This window comes from Littorina saxatilis, unplaced genomic scaffold, assembly GCF_037325665.1.
Source record: "Littorina saxatilis isolate snail1 unplaced genomic scaffold, US_GU_Lsax_2.0 scaffold_376, whole genome shotgun sequence".
Classification (NCBI taxonomy): Eukaryota; Metazoa; Mollusca; class Gastropoda; order Littorinimorpha; family Littorinidae; genus Littorina; species Littorina saxatilis.
In genome coordinates this window covers 31,877-49,377 of record NW_027129684.1, presented here as the reverse complement: position 1 = coordinate 49,377, position 17,501 = coordinate 31,877, and the positions used below count along the sequence as shown (strand labels likewise).

At 42.0% G+C, this 17,501-nt stretch overlaps 1 long non-coding RNA gene across 1 annotated transcript; it reads right to left on the bottom strand.

Moving 5' to 3' along the window:
* Window positions 1-3,483: 3,483 nt before the first annotated feature.
* LOC138957912 (uncharacterized) lies at window positions 3,484-16,203 on the bottom strand. Its single transcript, XR_011453222.1, has 3 exons — window positions 16,070-16,203; window positions 12,362-12,431; window positions 3,484-3,704 (listed from the first exon to the last, which is right to left on the bottom strand). It is a non-coding gene; the product is annotated as an uncharacterized lncRNA (long non-coding RNA).
* Between the last annotated feature and the right edge of the window lie 1,298 nt (window positions 16,204-17,501).

Here is a 17,501-nt window from a genome sequence, read left to right as displayed (position 1 = left end):
AGACGCTTCCACTTCGGAACTTTAAGATCTATTCAGGACCATTTTCACAATGTGTTGTGCTGACAATATTAAAAGCAGGCCCAGACAGTCGAAAGGGATGGATACTGGAAGTTGACTTAGACTATCCACTATCACTTCATGATCTACATAATGATTATCCTTTAGCGGCTGAGAGGTTAAAAGTAAACCCAAGAGAACCTCCAAAGCTGGTGCCCAATCTGTTTCACAAAAAGAAGTATGTGTGTCACTACAGACTGTTACAGTTTTACATTAGACATGGATTAATTTTGAAGGCTGTTCATCGTATAATTTTATTTGATCAAGAACAGTTTATGAAACCTTACATCATGAAAAACACAGAACTGAGAACCAAAGCCGCTGATGCATCAGAGAAAGACTTTTTTAAACTGATGAACAACAGTTGCTTTGGTAAGACAATGGAAAACCCACACAAGAGAAAGGATGTTAGACTTGTTACAAGAGAAAATGAGGCCATCAAGCTGACATCCAAACCACAGTATCAAGACTTTAAATACTTTCATGAACAGCTGTATGGTATCTTAATGAAAAAACTTGTAGTCAAGCTTGACAAACCAGTATTCATAGGCTTTACTGTGCTAGAGTTGTCAAAACTGTTGATGCTTGAGTTTTTGTATGATTATTTGAAACCAAGATATCCCAAATCGAGAGTACTTTACACAGACACAGATTCATTCTTACTTGACATTCCAGCGGATGACATTTACAAAGATCTAGAAGCTGAAAGTCCTGCAGTAAAAGGAAAAGATTCTTTTTATGACACTTGCGACTACCCTAAAGAATCACCATTGCACTCAAATGTTAACAAGAAGGTTATTGGAAAGATGAAAGATGAAATGAATGGGAAGATAATTAAGGAGTATGTTGGATTGCGTGCAAAGATGTACAGTGTTGCAAGTGAGAAAGGGGTGGTTAAAAAAGCAAAGGGTGTAAGCAAACAGGTTGTAAAGTCGAGCATATCGCATGATAACTACAAGGAAGCACTGTTTCAGAAGCGAGTGTTTCACCATGACAACCCTAAGATCAGTTCCGCGCTTCATCAGATCAACACAACTATTGTAAACAAGAAATCTTTAGATGCTAATGACACAAAGCGCGTTTATTCATCACCAGAATATTCTTATGCAATTGGGCACTGGAGAACAAACGCGACTCCAAATAGTCTGAGTGTGTAATAAGAATTTTTGTCAATCGGGAAAACCCGCTATGACGGGGAAGTGTTTGTGAAAGGGGAGTAGGCTTTGTTGAGTTTCAAAGCAGCCACCAAGTACACTTTTCAAAGCTTGATTCAATAAACAAGTTTTAATATTCATGAACCACGTGATACACCAGAACCAATCGTGGTGGAACAATATTAAACAAGTCATTTGCATAAAGTGCACTCGGTGGCCGCCTGAAAAGGCAGCCTAAATATTGAAGCGTAGTGAAGCGAAGCGTTGGAACAGAGTGACCCAAGCCGCCGGTTTACCAGCAAGACCTACCGTTCACGCGTGAACGGTACTATTTTTAGAATCCTAGAATTCTTGAGAATTTCGGAGCTGGCTTGTTTCTGGTACAGGCAAAATTGGTCATCACTGAGTTTGTGTAACACAGGAAGTTGTGAAATACGTCACGGCAAAATTGTTACCAAAAACATCAAAGATCGTATTGTGCAGGGTCAACTGCAACAAACTCAAACCGAGCCATTCATTCCTTCTTGTATTTGAGCGACTTATATACCAACATTTTTATGTCTTATTTTCAGCACAGGTGTAGGAAAAATCATATACCAAAGTCTTATTTATTTTCTAATTTAACATTTTTTTTACAAATATGACCATGGTCTTTTAAACAAACAGTGACATTAAACATTGTTATGTTAAAAAAAAGAAAAAAGAAAAAAAGGTTTTGCGCACAAATCAGAAATACAGGCCAAACCGTGAGTTTCTGTGGCAAAGCGCGACAGAGGAAAGTGCACTGGTTTTATTTTTAGATCAGTGGGAAATTTTCAAGAACAGACGCTTGCATTTGGATGTGTCCAATGATAGTAGGTTTGGTTGTGATCAATCAGAATAATGTAGGCAGGGATGTCGTTAGGCGTCGGACATCGGACATATAACGATGAAAATCCCCAAATGTCCGATTCACATTGCCGCATGTCGGTCAGATGTCCTATCCGTTTTAGCCTGAGCGTGGTCATTGTCCGACTCGATATATCAATCAATCAATGAGTCTTATATCGCGCATATTCCGTGGGTACAGTGTACTCCATTCCTTCGGACAGCGCGATATTCGTTAATTTTCATTTCAAGATACAAATCTTCTAAAAGACCGAACGCTCTCGTGTTCAGCTGACACTGAAGTTGCCAGTGCCGATCTTTTCTTTTGTTGGGAATTCCCGAACCGTCTGGTGCAGCCACAGAGTCTGAGATGCAGCGCACTGATCTAAACTGACTAGTGCATGCTACAGGAGTACGGGAGACAACTCCAACTGACTAAATTTGTCGTCTGCTTTTGTTTTCGATACGAGACGATTATTTAGCTTGAACACCTGCAACGGCTTGTAATTTCCGTGGTTGTATGAGAGAAAGGGGGAATGTACGTTCTGGGTTACTGATTCCGACAGACCCGGCATTGGTTCAAAACAACCTTACTTTACTGTATTTTTTTTGTATGGATTTATGCAGTATTTTTCTGATTTTGTCGCATGTTTCATTTTAGTAAAAGTTTAGTCCAGAAGCCTATTTTGCGTTAATATTTAGGGTCTGTCGGAATCGGTGAGCCAGAACGTACATTCCCCCTTTCTCTCTCTACAACACACACACACACACACACACACACACACACACACACACACACACACACACACACACACACACACACACACATACACACACACACACGCACACACACACACACACACACACACACACACACACACACACACACACACACACATCCACATACACCACGACCCTCGTCTCGATCCCCCCTCTATGTTAAAACATCCAGTCAAAACTTGACTAAATGCAAACAGTGAGAGAGAAGGCCAAAAAAATAACAGTAGCAGCCACCTGCATGCAACTGAGGTAAATAATGAAAAATATAACCATTTCTCCCCGTGTTTTTATTTCATTCACTTTGTTTGGGTTGTTGCTATTGACTTTTAAACTGACACGCTGGCGGAAACGCCGGTAACGCGTGCGCAGAGAAGAGCAAGCATGGGGAATCTCCTATTCTAAAAATAACCAACACTGGTAGCTGCCGACCTTTTACCAGACCCACATGAATACCATGGAAAAATAAATAATTACCGGGCTGTAAAAACTAATACGGGCGGTAGTTACACGACAGTTTGACTTTGACGGACACAATTTTGCAGACTTTTCAAGAATATGGGCCCAGGTGTCAACGTGGTCAGAACCGTGTGTTTGATGCTGGAGTGCTGTGATCTGCGTCGAACCGCTGCAATCATGCGGGGTGCTGTCTTTTGCAAAATGACTACACAATAATGATAAACCTAAAAAATGTGTCGGATCGATCATGACAAGTTTTCTTTGACTAACAGAGTAAAAAACACTTAAAAAAAATACCATCTCCGATCCAAAACGTTTCTTCTTTTGCACGTAGAGCCATCCTTCCTTGGTGGTTGATGGTGCTTGCTGCATGGCTTCTGGAGCCTGTACCTGTGTGATATAACACATAGCGTCATGTTAGTAGCACCCCATAGCACGCATATCACGTCGTCATTGCTGCATGGCTTCTGGGGCCTGTACCCGTGTGACAGAACAAATAGCGTCATGTTAGTAGCACCCCATAGCACGCATATCACGTCGTCATTGCTGCATGGCTTCTGAGGCCTGTACCTGTGTGACAGAACAAATAGCGTCATGTTAGTAGCACCCCATAGCACACATATCACGTCGTCATTGCTGCATGGCTTCTGGGGCCTGTACCTGTGTGACAGAACAAATAGCGTCATGTTAGTAGCACCCCATAGCACACATATCACGTCGTCATTGCTGCATGGCTTCTGGGGCCTGTACCTGTGTGACAGAACAAATAGCGTCATGTTAGTAGCACCCCATAGCGCACATATCACGTCGTCATTGCTGCATGACTTCTGGGGCCTGTACCTGTGTGACAGAACAAATAGCGTCATGTTAGTAGCACCCCATAGCATACATATCACGTCGTCATTGCTGCATGGCTTCTGGGGCCTGTACCTGTCATGTTAGTATCACGTTTAACCATATTCACTCCAAGCTCTTGTTTTTCTTGATCTCTTTGACCTACTGACATATAATATTCCTTGTAAGAGACGTACAAACAGTGACCTACCTGACGACCACACACATACAGAGTGACCTACCTGACAACCACACACACAGACAGTGACCTACCTGGCGATCAGACACACATACAGTGACCTACCTGACGACCAGACATACAGACAGTGATCTACCTGACAACCACACACACAGACAGTGACCTACCTGACGATCATACACACAGGCAGTGACCTACCTGACGACCAGACACACAGACAGTGACCTACCTGACAACCACACACACAGACAGTGACCTACCTGACGATCATACACACAGACAGTGACCTTCCTGACGACCAGGCACCCAGACAGTGACCTACCTGACGACCACACACACTGACAGTGACCTACCTGACGACCACACACCCAGACAGTGACCTACCTAACAATCACACACAGAGACAGTGACCCACCTGACGACCAGACACACAGACAGTGACCTACCTGACAACCACACACACAGACAGTGACCTACCTGACGACCACACCCACAGACAGTGACCTACCTGACGACCACACACACAGACAGTGACCTGCCTGACGACCACACACCCAGACAGTGACCTACCTGACGACCACACACACAGACAGTGACCTACCTGACGCCCAGACACACAGACAGTGACCTACCTGACAACCAAACACACAGACAGTGACCTACCTGACGACCAGACACACAGACAGTGACCTACCTGACGACCAGACACACAGACAGTGACCTACCTGACGACCACACACACAGACAGTGACCTACCTGACGCCCAGACACACAGACAGTGACCTACCTGACAACCAAACACACAGACAGTGACCTACCTGACGACCAGACACACAGACAGTGACCTACCTGACGATCATACACACAGACAGTGACCTACCTGACGACCAGACACACAGACAGTGACCTACCTGACGACCACACACACTGACAGTGACCTACCTGACGACCACACACCCAGACAGTGACCTACCTGACAATCACACACACAGACAATGACCTACTTGACGACCACACACACAGACAGTGACCTACCCAACAATCACACACACAGACAGTGACCTACCTGACGACCACACCCACAGACAGTGACCTACCTGACGACCACACACACAGACAGTGACCTGCCTGACGACCACACACCCAGACAGTGACCTACCTGGCGACCACACACACAGACACTGACCTACCTGACGACCAGACACACAGACACTGACCTACCTGACAACAAAACACACAGACACTGACATAACAGACGACCAGACACACAGACAGTGACCTACCCGACGCCCACACACAGACACTGACCTACCTGACGACCAGACACACAGACAGTGACCTACCTGACGACCACACACACAGACAGTGACCTACCTGACGCCCAGACACACAGACAGTGACCTACCTGACAACCAAACACACAGACAGTGACCTACCTGACGACCAGACACACAGACAGTGACCTACCTGACGATCATACACACAGACAGTGACCTACCTGACGACCAGACACACAGACAGTGACCTACCTGACGACCACACACACTGACAGTGACCTACCTGACGACCACACACCCAGACAGTGACCTACCTGACGATCACACACACAGACAGTGACCTACCTGACGACCTGACACACAGACTGTGACCTACCTAACACTCACACACACAGACACTGACCTACCTGACGACCACACCCACAGACAGTGACCTACCTGACGACCACACACACAGACAGTGACCTGCCTGACGACCACACACCCAGACAGTGACCTACCTGACGACCACACACACAGACAGTGACCTACCTGACGCCCAGACACACAGACAGTGACCTACCTGACAACCAAACACACAGACAGTGACCTACCTGACGACCACACACACAGACAGTGACCTACCTGACGACCACACACACACAGACAGTGACCTACCTGACGACCTGACACACATACAGTGACCTACCTGACGACCAGACACACAGACAGTGACCTGCCTGACGACCTGACACACAGACAGTGACCTACCTGACGACCAGACACACAGACAGTGACCTACCTGACGACCAGACACACAGACAGTGACCTACCTGACGACCTGACACACAGACAGTGACCTACCTGACGATCAGACACACATACAGTGACCTACCTGACGACCTGACACACCGACAGTGACCTACCTGACGACCACACACACAGACAGTGACCTACCTGACGACCAGACACACAGACAGTGACCTACCTGACGACCACACACACAGACAGTGACCTACCTGACGACCACACACACAGACAGTGACCTACCTGACGACCAGACACACAGACAGTGACCTACCTGACGACCAGACACACAGTGACCTACCTGTCGACCACACACACAGACAGTGACCTACCTGACGACCACACACACAGACAGTGACCTACCTGTCGACCACACACACAGACAGTGACCTACCTGACGACCACACACACAGACAGTGACCTACCTGACGACCACACTCACAGACAGTGACCTACCTGACGACCAGACACACAGACATTGACATACCTGTTACACGACACTTGCGATTGAAGAAGTTCTCAAATGTCGTATAGTCGTGTTCTTTTTTATTCTACGTGACCCGTCTTAACAGCAGCAGACACAAACTCGTCAAATTGAGTTCGAGGATTTATTTAGCATTCCATACATACAACTGCACATCGTAGCAGAACACAAAGTAGAAGCTTTAAACATACAAATCGCGCTGGCCTATAATTATAGCAAATACTCAATCTCGAAAATATTCCAGACCGAACATAATACGACTAAAAATAGATGAACTGTCCAGGGACTAGAATAGTGTCATTCTTTGTGACGAAGACTACATCAAAAGCGACGACGCACTTAATCCGAGCGAACGCCACGAACCCACGACTCGAAACAACGTGATAAACAACTGGTTTTGACAAGACTAGAAAGTTCGACTGCATTCTCGTCCAAACATGAATATTGTGTTTACAAAATATAATATCGGTACTTTCCCGCAAAGTACAAATAAGTTAACTACATGCAACACACAAAACTAAACCAAAGTTCAGCAACGGTAGCGTTTCCTAACACTACCTGACGATCACACACATAGACAGTGACCCACCTGACGACCACACACACAAATAGTGACCTACCTGATGACCTCACACACACACACACACACACACACACACACACACACACACACACACACACACACACACACACACACACACACAGTGACCTACCTGACGACCACACACACACACACAGTGATCTACCTGACGACCACACACACACACACACACACACACACACACACACACACACACACACACACACACACAGACAGTGACCTACCTGACGACCAGACACACAGACAGTGACCTACCTGACGACCTGACACACAGACAATGACCTGACGACCAGACACACAGACAGTGACCTACCTGACGACCAGACACACAGACAGTGACCTACCTGACGACCAGACACACAGATAGTGACCTACCTGACGACCAGACACACAGACAGTGACCTACCTGACGACCAGACACACAGACAGTGACCTACCTGACGACCAGACACACAGACAGTGACCTACCTGATGACCACACACACACACACAAACACACACACACACACACACACACACACACACACACACACACAGATCTACCTGACGACCACACACAGAGACAGTGACCTACCAGACGACCACACACAGAGACAGTGACCTACCTGACGACCACACACACACATACACACACACACTCACACACACACACACACACACACAGACCCACCTGACGCCCACACACACAGACAGTGACCTACCTGACGACCACACACAGAGACAGTGACCTACCTGACGACCACACACACACACACACACACACACACACACACACACACACACACACAGACCTACCTGACGACCACACACACAGACAGTGACCTACCTGACGACCACACACACACACACATACACACACACACACACACACACACATATATTATAGTAGTACATTCAGTATTAATGTTTTGTCGTGGAACCTAAAAGGGTATAAAGAAACAATCGACGGACAAACAACCAACAAATTGCAGGATGATAACGTTATACAATCTTTATATGGATATGACATTATTATGCTGGAGGAGATGCACCTGGACGAGGACCATGCCGAAGAAGTATTTCTATCAGGATTTGTAAAACGTCACTTTTATAGAAAGAGAAGAACAAATGCAACCAGTGCTTCTGGGGGTATTAGTTTATTCATAAGAGAAAACATATCTTCAAACTTCCAAATCCTACAAAAAAGCAACAGTGACATTATTTGGCTGAAAGTTCAAAAGGATAACAAAGAACACGACATTTATTTAGGGTGTGTATATATTCCGCCCGAATCGTCATCCTTTGGAAAAGATTTTACTGAGGAATTGTGGGACAAGTTAGAGAATGACTTAGATGAATTAATACCCAAAGGTAACGTGATCTTATGCGGAGACTTCAATGCAAGAACGGGTGAACTGATCGATTATCTAAAGTTAGATAGCGAAAGTCTTAGGTATTCTTTGCCATCAACTTATTGCTTTGACTATCTACATGAAAGAAATTCTTCAGATAAGGTCATACAAAAACAAGGTAGAAGGTTGATAGATTTGTGCCATAATAATAACATGTATATACTTAATGGAAGGTCCTTGGGAGACTTAAGTGGGCGATACACATGTTATACACCCCAGGGTTGTAGTGTAGTAGACTATTTTCTTTGTTCTCAGGAACTAATCAAGGATGTAATACATATGAAAGTAAAAGATTTAACTGTATATTCAGATCATTGTCCTTTAGAACTAAGAATTCGAATTCCGTTCAAAAACAAAAATGCCAATGTTAAACCTAACATCAATTGTAAACATAATAAATGTTCAATTAATAACCAAGGAAAAGCAGAAGATATAATATATCAGTGGGACAGCAATTCACAAGCTAAATTCAAACAGGAGTTAGACACACGAGACATGAAACATTTACTTCAGAACATAAACGACGAAATTGAAACAATGCATACATGTGAAGACAAATATTACTCAGACGAGTGTGTTAACAATTTAACAGACAAAATAACAGCAATGCTAAACACGGCTGCAAAAAAATGCTTGAACAAGAAAATCAAGAACCGCAATTTTACGAAAAAGAATAGAAAACATAAAAAATGGTTCGATAGTGACTGTTTTTTACAAAGGAGAGAATTAAAATCATTATTAAATGCTCTAAATAGATACCCTTATGATGTAAATTTATGTCAGAAATACTACTCAAAAAGAAAAAAATACAAAGCAATATTAAAGAAAAAGAAAAGGATTTTTAAAGATAATTTAGTAAAGAAATTGAATGACGAATTTAATAACGATCCAAGTGCTATGTGGAAAACTCTAAAAGATTTAAAGACGATGGGTGAAGTCAATACAACTAAAAAATGTGCAATCAATCCAATGAAATGGATTGATCATTTAGAGAAATTGATAGGAACAGAAACTAAAGTTTCTGATGAAAGAAAATACATAGTAAATGAGGAATTAAAGAAGATGCATACACATTGTTATACACCTATTTTAGATGACCCCATAACAGAGAAAGAATTAAAAAAAGAATGTAAAACGTTGAAAAATAAGAAGTCATCCGGAAAAGATAGAATAACCAATGAAATTATAAAAGCAAGTTTAGATCATATGACTAAAATATTAGTTAATCTATTCAACATTATTCTTACAAGTGGTAACTATCCTACAGAATGGAAGACTGGAATAAGTGTACCATTGCATAAAAAAGGAGATCCAATGAATCCGAGTAACTATAGAGGAATCACTCTTAGTAGTAATTTGGGAAAATTGTTTTGTAAAATCATAAATTCAAGAATCAACAACTTTTTAGAAAAAAAGAATATTTTGATAAAAGAACAAGCTGGGTTTCGAAAAGGATACCGAACGATGGATCAAATATTCATTCTGAAGAAAATTGTAGACGATATTATCAATACTAAAAATGGTAGATTATATGGATGTTTCGTAGATTTTCAAAAAGCTTTTGATAACGTTTGGCATGATGCACTTTTACTTAAGATATACAAAACTGGCATAAGAGGTAAATGCTACAATATAATCAAAAACATGTATATTAATACAAAGATATGCACACAAATGCAAGGTGGATATTCACCAGATGTATTGGTTAAAAAAGGAGTACATCAAGGAAATACATTAAGCCCAACTCTTTTTAATATTTTCATTAATGATATAACAGATGGAATGCCTGACGTTGATTCGCCATACATTAACCAGAATACAAAAATATCGTGTCTACTGTATGCAGATGATCTAGTACTTCTTTCAAAATCAAAAATAGGATTACAAAATAAGTTAGATTATCTAAATAACTATTGCCTACAGTGGGGTTTGAAAATTAACATAGAAAAAACAAAAATTATAGTATTTTGTCATATAAATCCAAAAATGCACACAATATTTAAATGTGGAACTGATGTAATCAAAGTAACAGATCAATATAAATATTTAGGGGTCATATTCAACAAGAATGGAAATTTTGATACAGCTCAAGATCATTTAAGTAAACAAGGTAATAAAGCAGCACATTCCCTCCGCAGAATTTTCAGCAATCAAAACGTGCAAATAGACACAATGATACATTTATTTGATTCACTTGTAAATCCGATATTAACATATGGCGCTGAAATCTGGTATCCGTTTACGTTTAATAATAAAATAAAACAAACAAATACTGATCATTTCTTTGGATCATGTTTATCTAGCAAAACTCCTCATGAATTTGTTCATATCAAATTTTGTCGATTCCTTCTTGGAGTTCATAGAAAAGCTATGTGGATACCTGTACTGGGGGAATTAGGAAGGTTCCCTTTAGGATTAAAAATGTTATCACAAACAATAGCATTCTGGGCGCATATTCTAGACTCCAAACAAGATTCGTATATACATCAATTATATGACTCAATGTTGCTCCATCCGACAGAAACGCCATGGCTACAATTTGTTAGACAATCTCTTTGTAACTTAGGTTTTAGTCACGTTTGGCATAACCAATCTACATTAAATGTACACAAATTAAAGTTTGCCATTGACAAAAAACAACAAGAGGAATATATAAGATACTGGACAAAAGAAAAATCAGATACATATTCCAGACTTAAGTTTTATTCTATGATCAGTAAATCTTACGAAATGCAGTCATACTTAATACAAATTAAGAATAATAAACACAGAAAGATGTTAAGCAGATTAAGGACTAGCACACATTGTCTAAAAATTGAAAGTGGAAGACATCAGAATATCCCTAAAGAAAATCGTCTTTGTATTGAATGCAATGTCATAGAAGATGAAATACATTTTCTAGATAAATGCAATAAATATGTTAAATTAAGGGATGAATTTAAAGAAGATGCTTCACATATCAATATGAAATATGCTAACAAAAATCCAAGTAACTTATTTTTAGAAGACGAAGTTCAAGTTCGTCTTGGCAAATTTGTTACGGATTGTTTTAGCATTGTATAATGCATTATTATTATTTGTTGTTTGTTGTGTCAATAACTTTACTGGTTCATGACAATAAACATTATTCTATTCTATTCTATTCTATTCTATTCACACACACACACACACACACACACACACACACACACACACACAGACCTACCTGACGACCACACACACAGACAGTGACCTACCTGACGACCACACACACACACACACACACACACACACACACACACATACACACAGACCTACCTGACGACCACACACACAGACAGTGACCTACCTGACAACCAGACAGACAGACAGTGACCTACCTGACGACCAGACAGTGTCCTACCTGACGACCAGACACACAGACAGTGACCTACCTGACGACCAGACACACAGACAGTGACCTACCTGACGACCACACACACAGACAGTGACCTACCTGACGTGGTGTCTTGGGTCTGGCCCCGCCTCCTCCCTGCTGGCTCGCCATTGTGCTCGCCCTGTCTCACCTGAAACACCAACACCACAATATATTCATCGCACTAATGGGACATGAATGTCTTGTCACGCGAGTCTCGAAACCATGTTTTTGCATTTTAGATGGGGTTGTCTAATCCAACAAGTCAATATTTACACAGGTATTAACGGCAATATCTCGTCACGGTTTGACAAACACATGCTCTCAGTTAAACCCGAATGAGATTAAACACGCAGTGAAACGTGAGCGCAATGCAAACAGAGCTTGAAACAGATCACTATCAACAAGTTCTACATATTCACATTGTACTCTGAAAACAACGGACATAGTCATTGCGAGGCGGACCGAGGTACGGCTGTATACATGATACTGCTTTCAAGTCCTGCCCTAATTGACACAGCCGGGTTTGGATCGGCTTATGCTGAATTGTCAAGTCAAGTCAAGTCAAGTCAAGTCAAGTCAAATTGATATCAAGAAACCCCAGGGTGTACATGAAAAAAAAAATACAAGAACAATAAAGAGAAAGTGAAAAAGGTAACGGTGATATAGATGGCACATACATTACAGGTGACGATGGGCTGGGGGGAGTATAGGTTAGTTTGTGTGTAAAGAGAATATTTCACATGATATGCGGCTGTGCGCCTTACCTTAGCACCTCAGCACTCACGCTTTAATGTAGCACTTGGAATGTAACATTGTAAACCCAGGGCGCAAAATACAGAGACTGCTCAGGGAGTCAGGGGCATGGTGCCATCCATCTGAGCGTAGAAACTGCCATATAATCATAATTATTATCAAATTCCAAAGTAACAGTCTGGAGGCAGGTGCACGAACACTATGTGCACCCCCCCCCCCCCCCCTCGTGCACTGTATATAAAAAAGAGATTACACGATGTTCCATTACAACCTGTAGGAACGGCACTGTAATCAAACCTGACATATTTTGACAAAATTACAAGTTATTTTCGAACATTTGGCGACACCAATCCCAAGGTCGCTCTCTTCAGTGACAAAACGAGTATGTGTCTCGCAGAGTTGAAGTCTGATTCGCCTACGTTTTACATTTAGTCAAGTTTTGACTAGATGTTTTCACATAGACGGGGAATCGAGAAGAGGGTCGTGGTGTATGTGTGTATGTGCGTGCGTGTGTGTGTGTGTGTGTGTGTGTGTGTGTGTGTGTGTGTGTGTGTGTGTGTGTATGTGTGTGTCTGTGTGTCTGTGTGTGTGCAGGTGGTGTGTGGGTGTGTGGGTGTGTCATGGTGTGTTTGTGTGTGGGTGTGCGCGATCATGGTGTGTTTGTGTGTGTGGGTGTGTGTGTGTGTGTGTGTGTAGAACGATTCAGCGGAAACTACTGAACCGATCTTCATGAAATTTCACATGAGAGTTCATGGTATGATATCCCCGGACTTTTTGTTGTTGTTGTTGTTGTTGTTATAAATGTCTTTGATGACGTTATATCAGGCTTTTTGTGAAAGTTGAGGCAGCACTGTCACGAACTCATTTGCTAATCAAAGTGATTAAAATGTTGGTCAAGCAATCTGCGATAAAGGCCGGACTTTGGTATTGCATTTCAGCTTGAAAGCTTAAACAATAATTAATGAGTTTGGTCATTAAAAATCTAAAATTTGTAATTAAATTCTATTTTTTTATAAAACGATCCAACATCAATGTCATCTTATTTGTCATCATTGTCTGATTCCAAAACCATATAAATATGTCATATTTGGATTAAAAACCAGCTCTGAAAATCAAATATAAGAAAATTATGATTACAACTAAATTTCCGGACTCGATTTAAAAACAATTTCATCTTATTTCTTGTCGGTTCCTGATTCCAAAAACATATAGATATGATATATTTGAATTAAAAACAAGCTCTGTAAGTTAAAAAAAATACAGAGCTACAGAAACGCGTGCTATCCAACTCAGCCCAACCACTACCGCGCTATTCTGGCTAGTCAATTTCAGTGCCTTATCCACGAACGGTGGACTGACGTTGCTACGAGTACACGGTCTTGGTGAAAAAAATGCAGTGTGTTCAGTTTCATTGTGTGAGTAAGACAGCTTGACTAAATGTTGTATTTTCGCCTTACGCGACTTGTTTTATCTTGTGAAAGTGTACGTGAACGTAGAGTAAAGTAAAAAGAAACCATCTTATCCTACATCGTGAGTGAGACCACTCATGATATAACAATATCGTTCAAACCACACGTGTGTATATCATGTAAATGAGGTCATGTCAAACTAGTTTGGCGGGGACCTGCTTTTCAACTGCTTATGATGCCAAAGTCACCGAGACAAACGTCATTATGGAAACCCTCTTATGCTATGCTGTTTCTCCTGGTAGAAGTTTTAGAACTTTAAGTCACGCTACATTTTCTAGAGTGACATGTCTTTGCTTAGAGGTCAAAGATTGCACAGGCTTTGGAATAGATGAGGTTCCAATAGAAGCGTCTTCAATGTGGACGCCTCCACTGCGGGACGTGTTGAGTAAAATACACGTAAGTACAGTATGTGGGATAAACAGAATACTACATGGCTTGCTGTGTCGTACCAGATTTACAATCGTTGTTTTTTTTCAAATAGTGAACAGCTCGCTGATATTAAAAAACAAACAAACACAAAATCGTGTAAATCTGGTACGACACAGCAAGCCACGTAGTATTCTTTACTTAAAACATATACGGATCAGAATATTGAAAGTATGTGCCTGTTTAGGAATTATTGTCATTGTTAACAATCATCATAACTCGTCGCTGTCTGCCTGTTCTCACGACACAGGAACAGTGTGCACCTTGTTCGATGCAGACGACAGCATTTTAGCGTTCAATTAAAATGCAAGAAATATTCTTTTGACCGAGACAATGACAACAAATACAAATGACGTTGGAACGTATGTGGTATTCTGTTCATTATAATACATACTGTACTTGCACGCCTCAGTTCTGCCTTAAAGCAATCCCGGAGTCGACGCGTACAAATTGAAGAGGCTTCTTATGGAACCTCGATCTGTTCAAATGCCACCTGCAATCTTTGACGACAAAGCAAAGAAACGTCACTCTGGAAAGTATTGCGTGACGTATTTTCTCTCCATGCAAAACAGCAAGCGCAAAAGTGTTTACAGAATGACGTTTGTCTTGGTGGCTTTGGCATCTTGCCCAGTGGAAAAACAGGTCCCTGCCAGACGAGATTGACACAACCTCATTGACATGATATACCCACGTGTATATTAAACGATTTTGTTATCCAATGAGTGGTCTCTCTCACGTATGTAGGATAAAGAAAGTTTCATCGTGGTTTCCCCAGTTTTTCATAAAATTCATACCACTGTTTGCCTTATATGGACATTACAAATGACGCGTTTAACTACATAAGAAACAGTATATTACAGTCAAAGAGCGTAGTGCAGAACAGTACATCTCTGTTGACAAAGAATGAAGCAAAAAGAAAGTGAGATAATGATGTTGGCAGATTACGCTACCATACGTTACAGTAACGTACGAAGTCACATACACACCCTTACCTGTACAGACAGCGGTCAGTGTTAGATCATACCACCATACGTTACAGTAACGATGTCACATACACACCCTTACCTGTACAGACAGCAGTCAGTGTTAGATCATACCACCATACGTTACAGTAACGATGTCACATACACACCCTTACCTGTACAGACAGCAGTCAGTGGTCAACGCAGAGAACCTGACATACCAACAGTGATGCAGGGGTAAATAACCTGTCAGATCGGTTTCATGTGCACCAGAGCAGTTAGCTACGTCTAAGAAGGTCGCCACCACCGTGTTTACTCAGATTCACGACCGTCTCACTGTCAGGTTTGCACACCGTGCTCAGAGAGCTCTGTAAAACCGAATGAGTAATAACACGCACAGAAATCTAACCGCCACGCAAACATAGATTATATCAATCGCTGTCGACAAGTGTGTGTGTGCATATTGTAGACTTAACTGTGACGTAGTCAAGGCTACCTGATACATGCACTCCAGTATTCGGGATGTCTCTAACTGACACAACGGGGTTAAGATGGACTTGTGCTAAATCGTCAAGAGGGTGCTGGTGGCCGTTGACTACGTGCAGGTGTGGAGCGGGGGGTGCGAGTAGTGTCGAGTATTGGTTGGTGAGTGGTAGAGTATTGGTTGGTGAATGGTAGAGTATTGGTTGGTGAGTGTAGAATATTGGTTGGTGAGTGTAGAGTATTGGTTGGTGAGTGTAGAGTGTTGGTTGGTGAGTGTAGAGTATTGGTTGGTGAGTGTAGAGTATTGGTTGGTGAGTGTAGAGTATTGGTTGGTGAGTGTAGAGTATTGGTTGGTGAGTGTAGAGTATTAATTGGTGAGTGTAGAGTATTAATTGGTGAGTGTAGTGTATTGAATGGTGAGTGTAGAGTATTGGTTGGTGAGTGTACAGTATTGGTTGGTGAGTGTAGAATATTGGTTGGTGAGTGTAGAGTATTGGTTAGTGAGTGTAGAGTAGTGGTTGGTGAGTGTAGAGTATTGGTTGGTGAGTGTAGAGTGTTGGTTGGTGAGTGTAGAGTATTGGTTGGTGAGTGTAGAGTATTGGTTGGTGAGTGTAGAGTGTTGGTTGGTGAGTGTAGAGTGTTGGTTGGTGAGTGTAGAGTGTTGGTTGGTGAGTGTAGAGTATTGGTTGGTGAGTGTAGAGTATTGGTTGGTGAGTGTAGAGTAGTGGTTGGTGAGTGTAGAGTGTTGGTTGGCGAGTGTAGAGTATTGGTTGGTGAGTATAGAGTATTGGTTGGCGAGTGTACAGTATTGGTTGGTGAGTGTGAAGTATTGGTTGGTGAGTGTAGAGTATTGGTTGGTGAGTGTAGAGTATTGGTTGGTGAGTGTAGAGTGTTGGTTGGTGAGTGTAGAGTATTGGTTGGTGAGTGTAGAGTATTGGTTGGTGAGTGTAGAGTGTTGGTTGGTGAGTGTAGAGTATTGGTTGGTGAGTGTAGAGTGTTGGTTGGTGAGTGTAGAGTATTGGTTGGTGAGTGTAGAGCATTGGTTGGTGAGTGTAGAATATTGGTTGGTGAGTGTAGAGTATTGGCTGGTGAGTGTAGAATATTGGTTGGTGAGTGTAGATTATT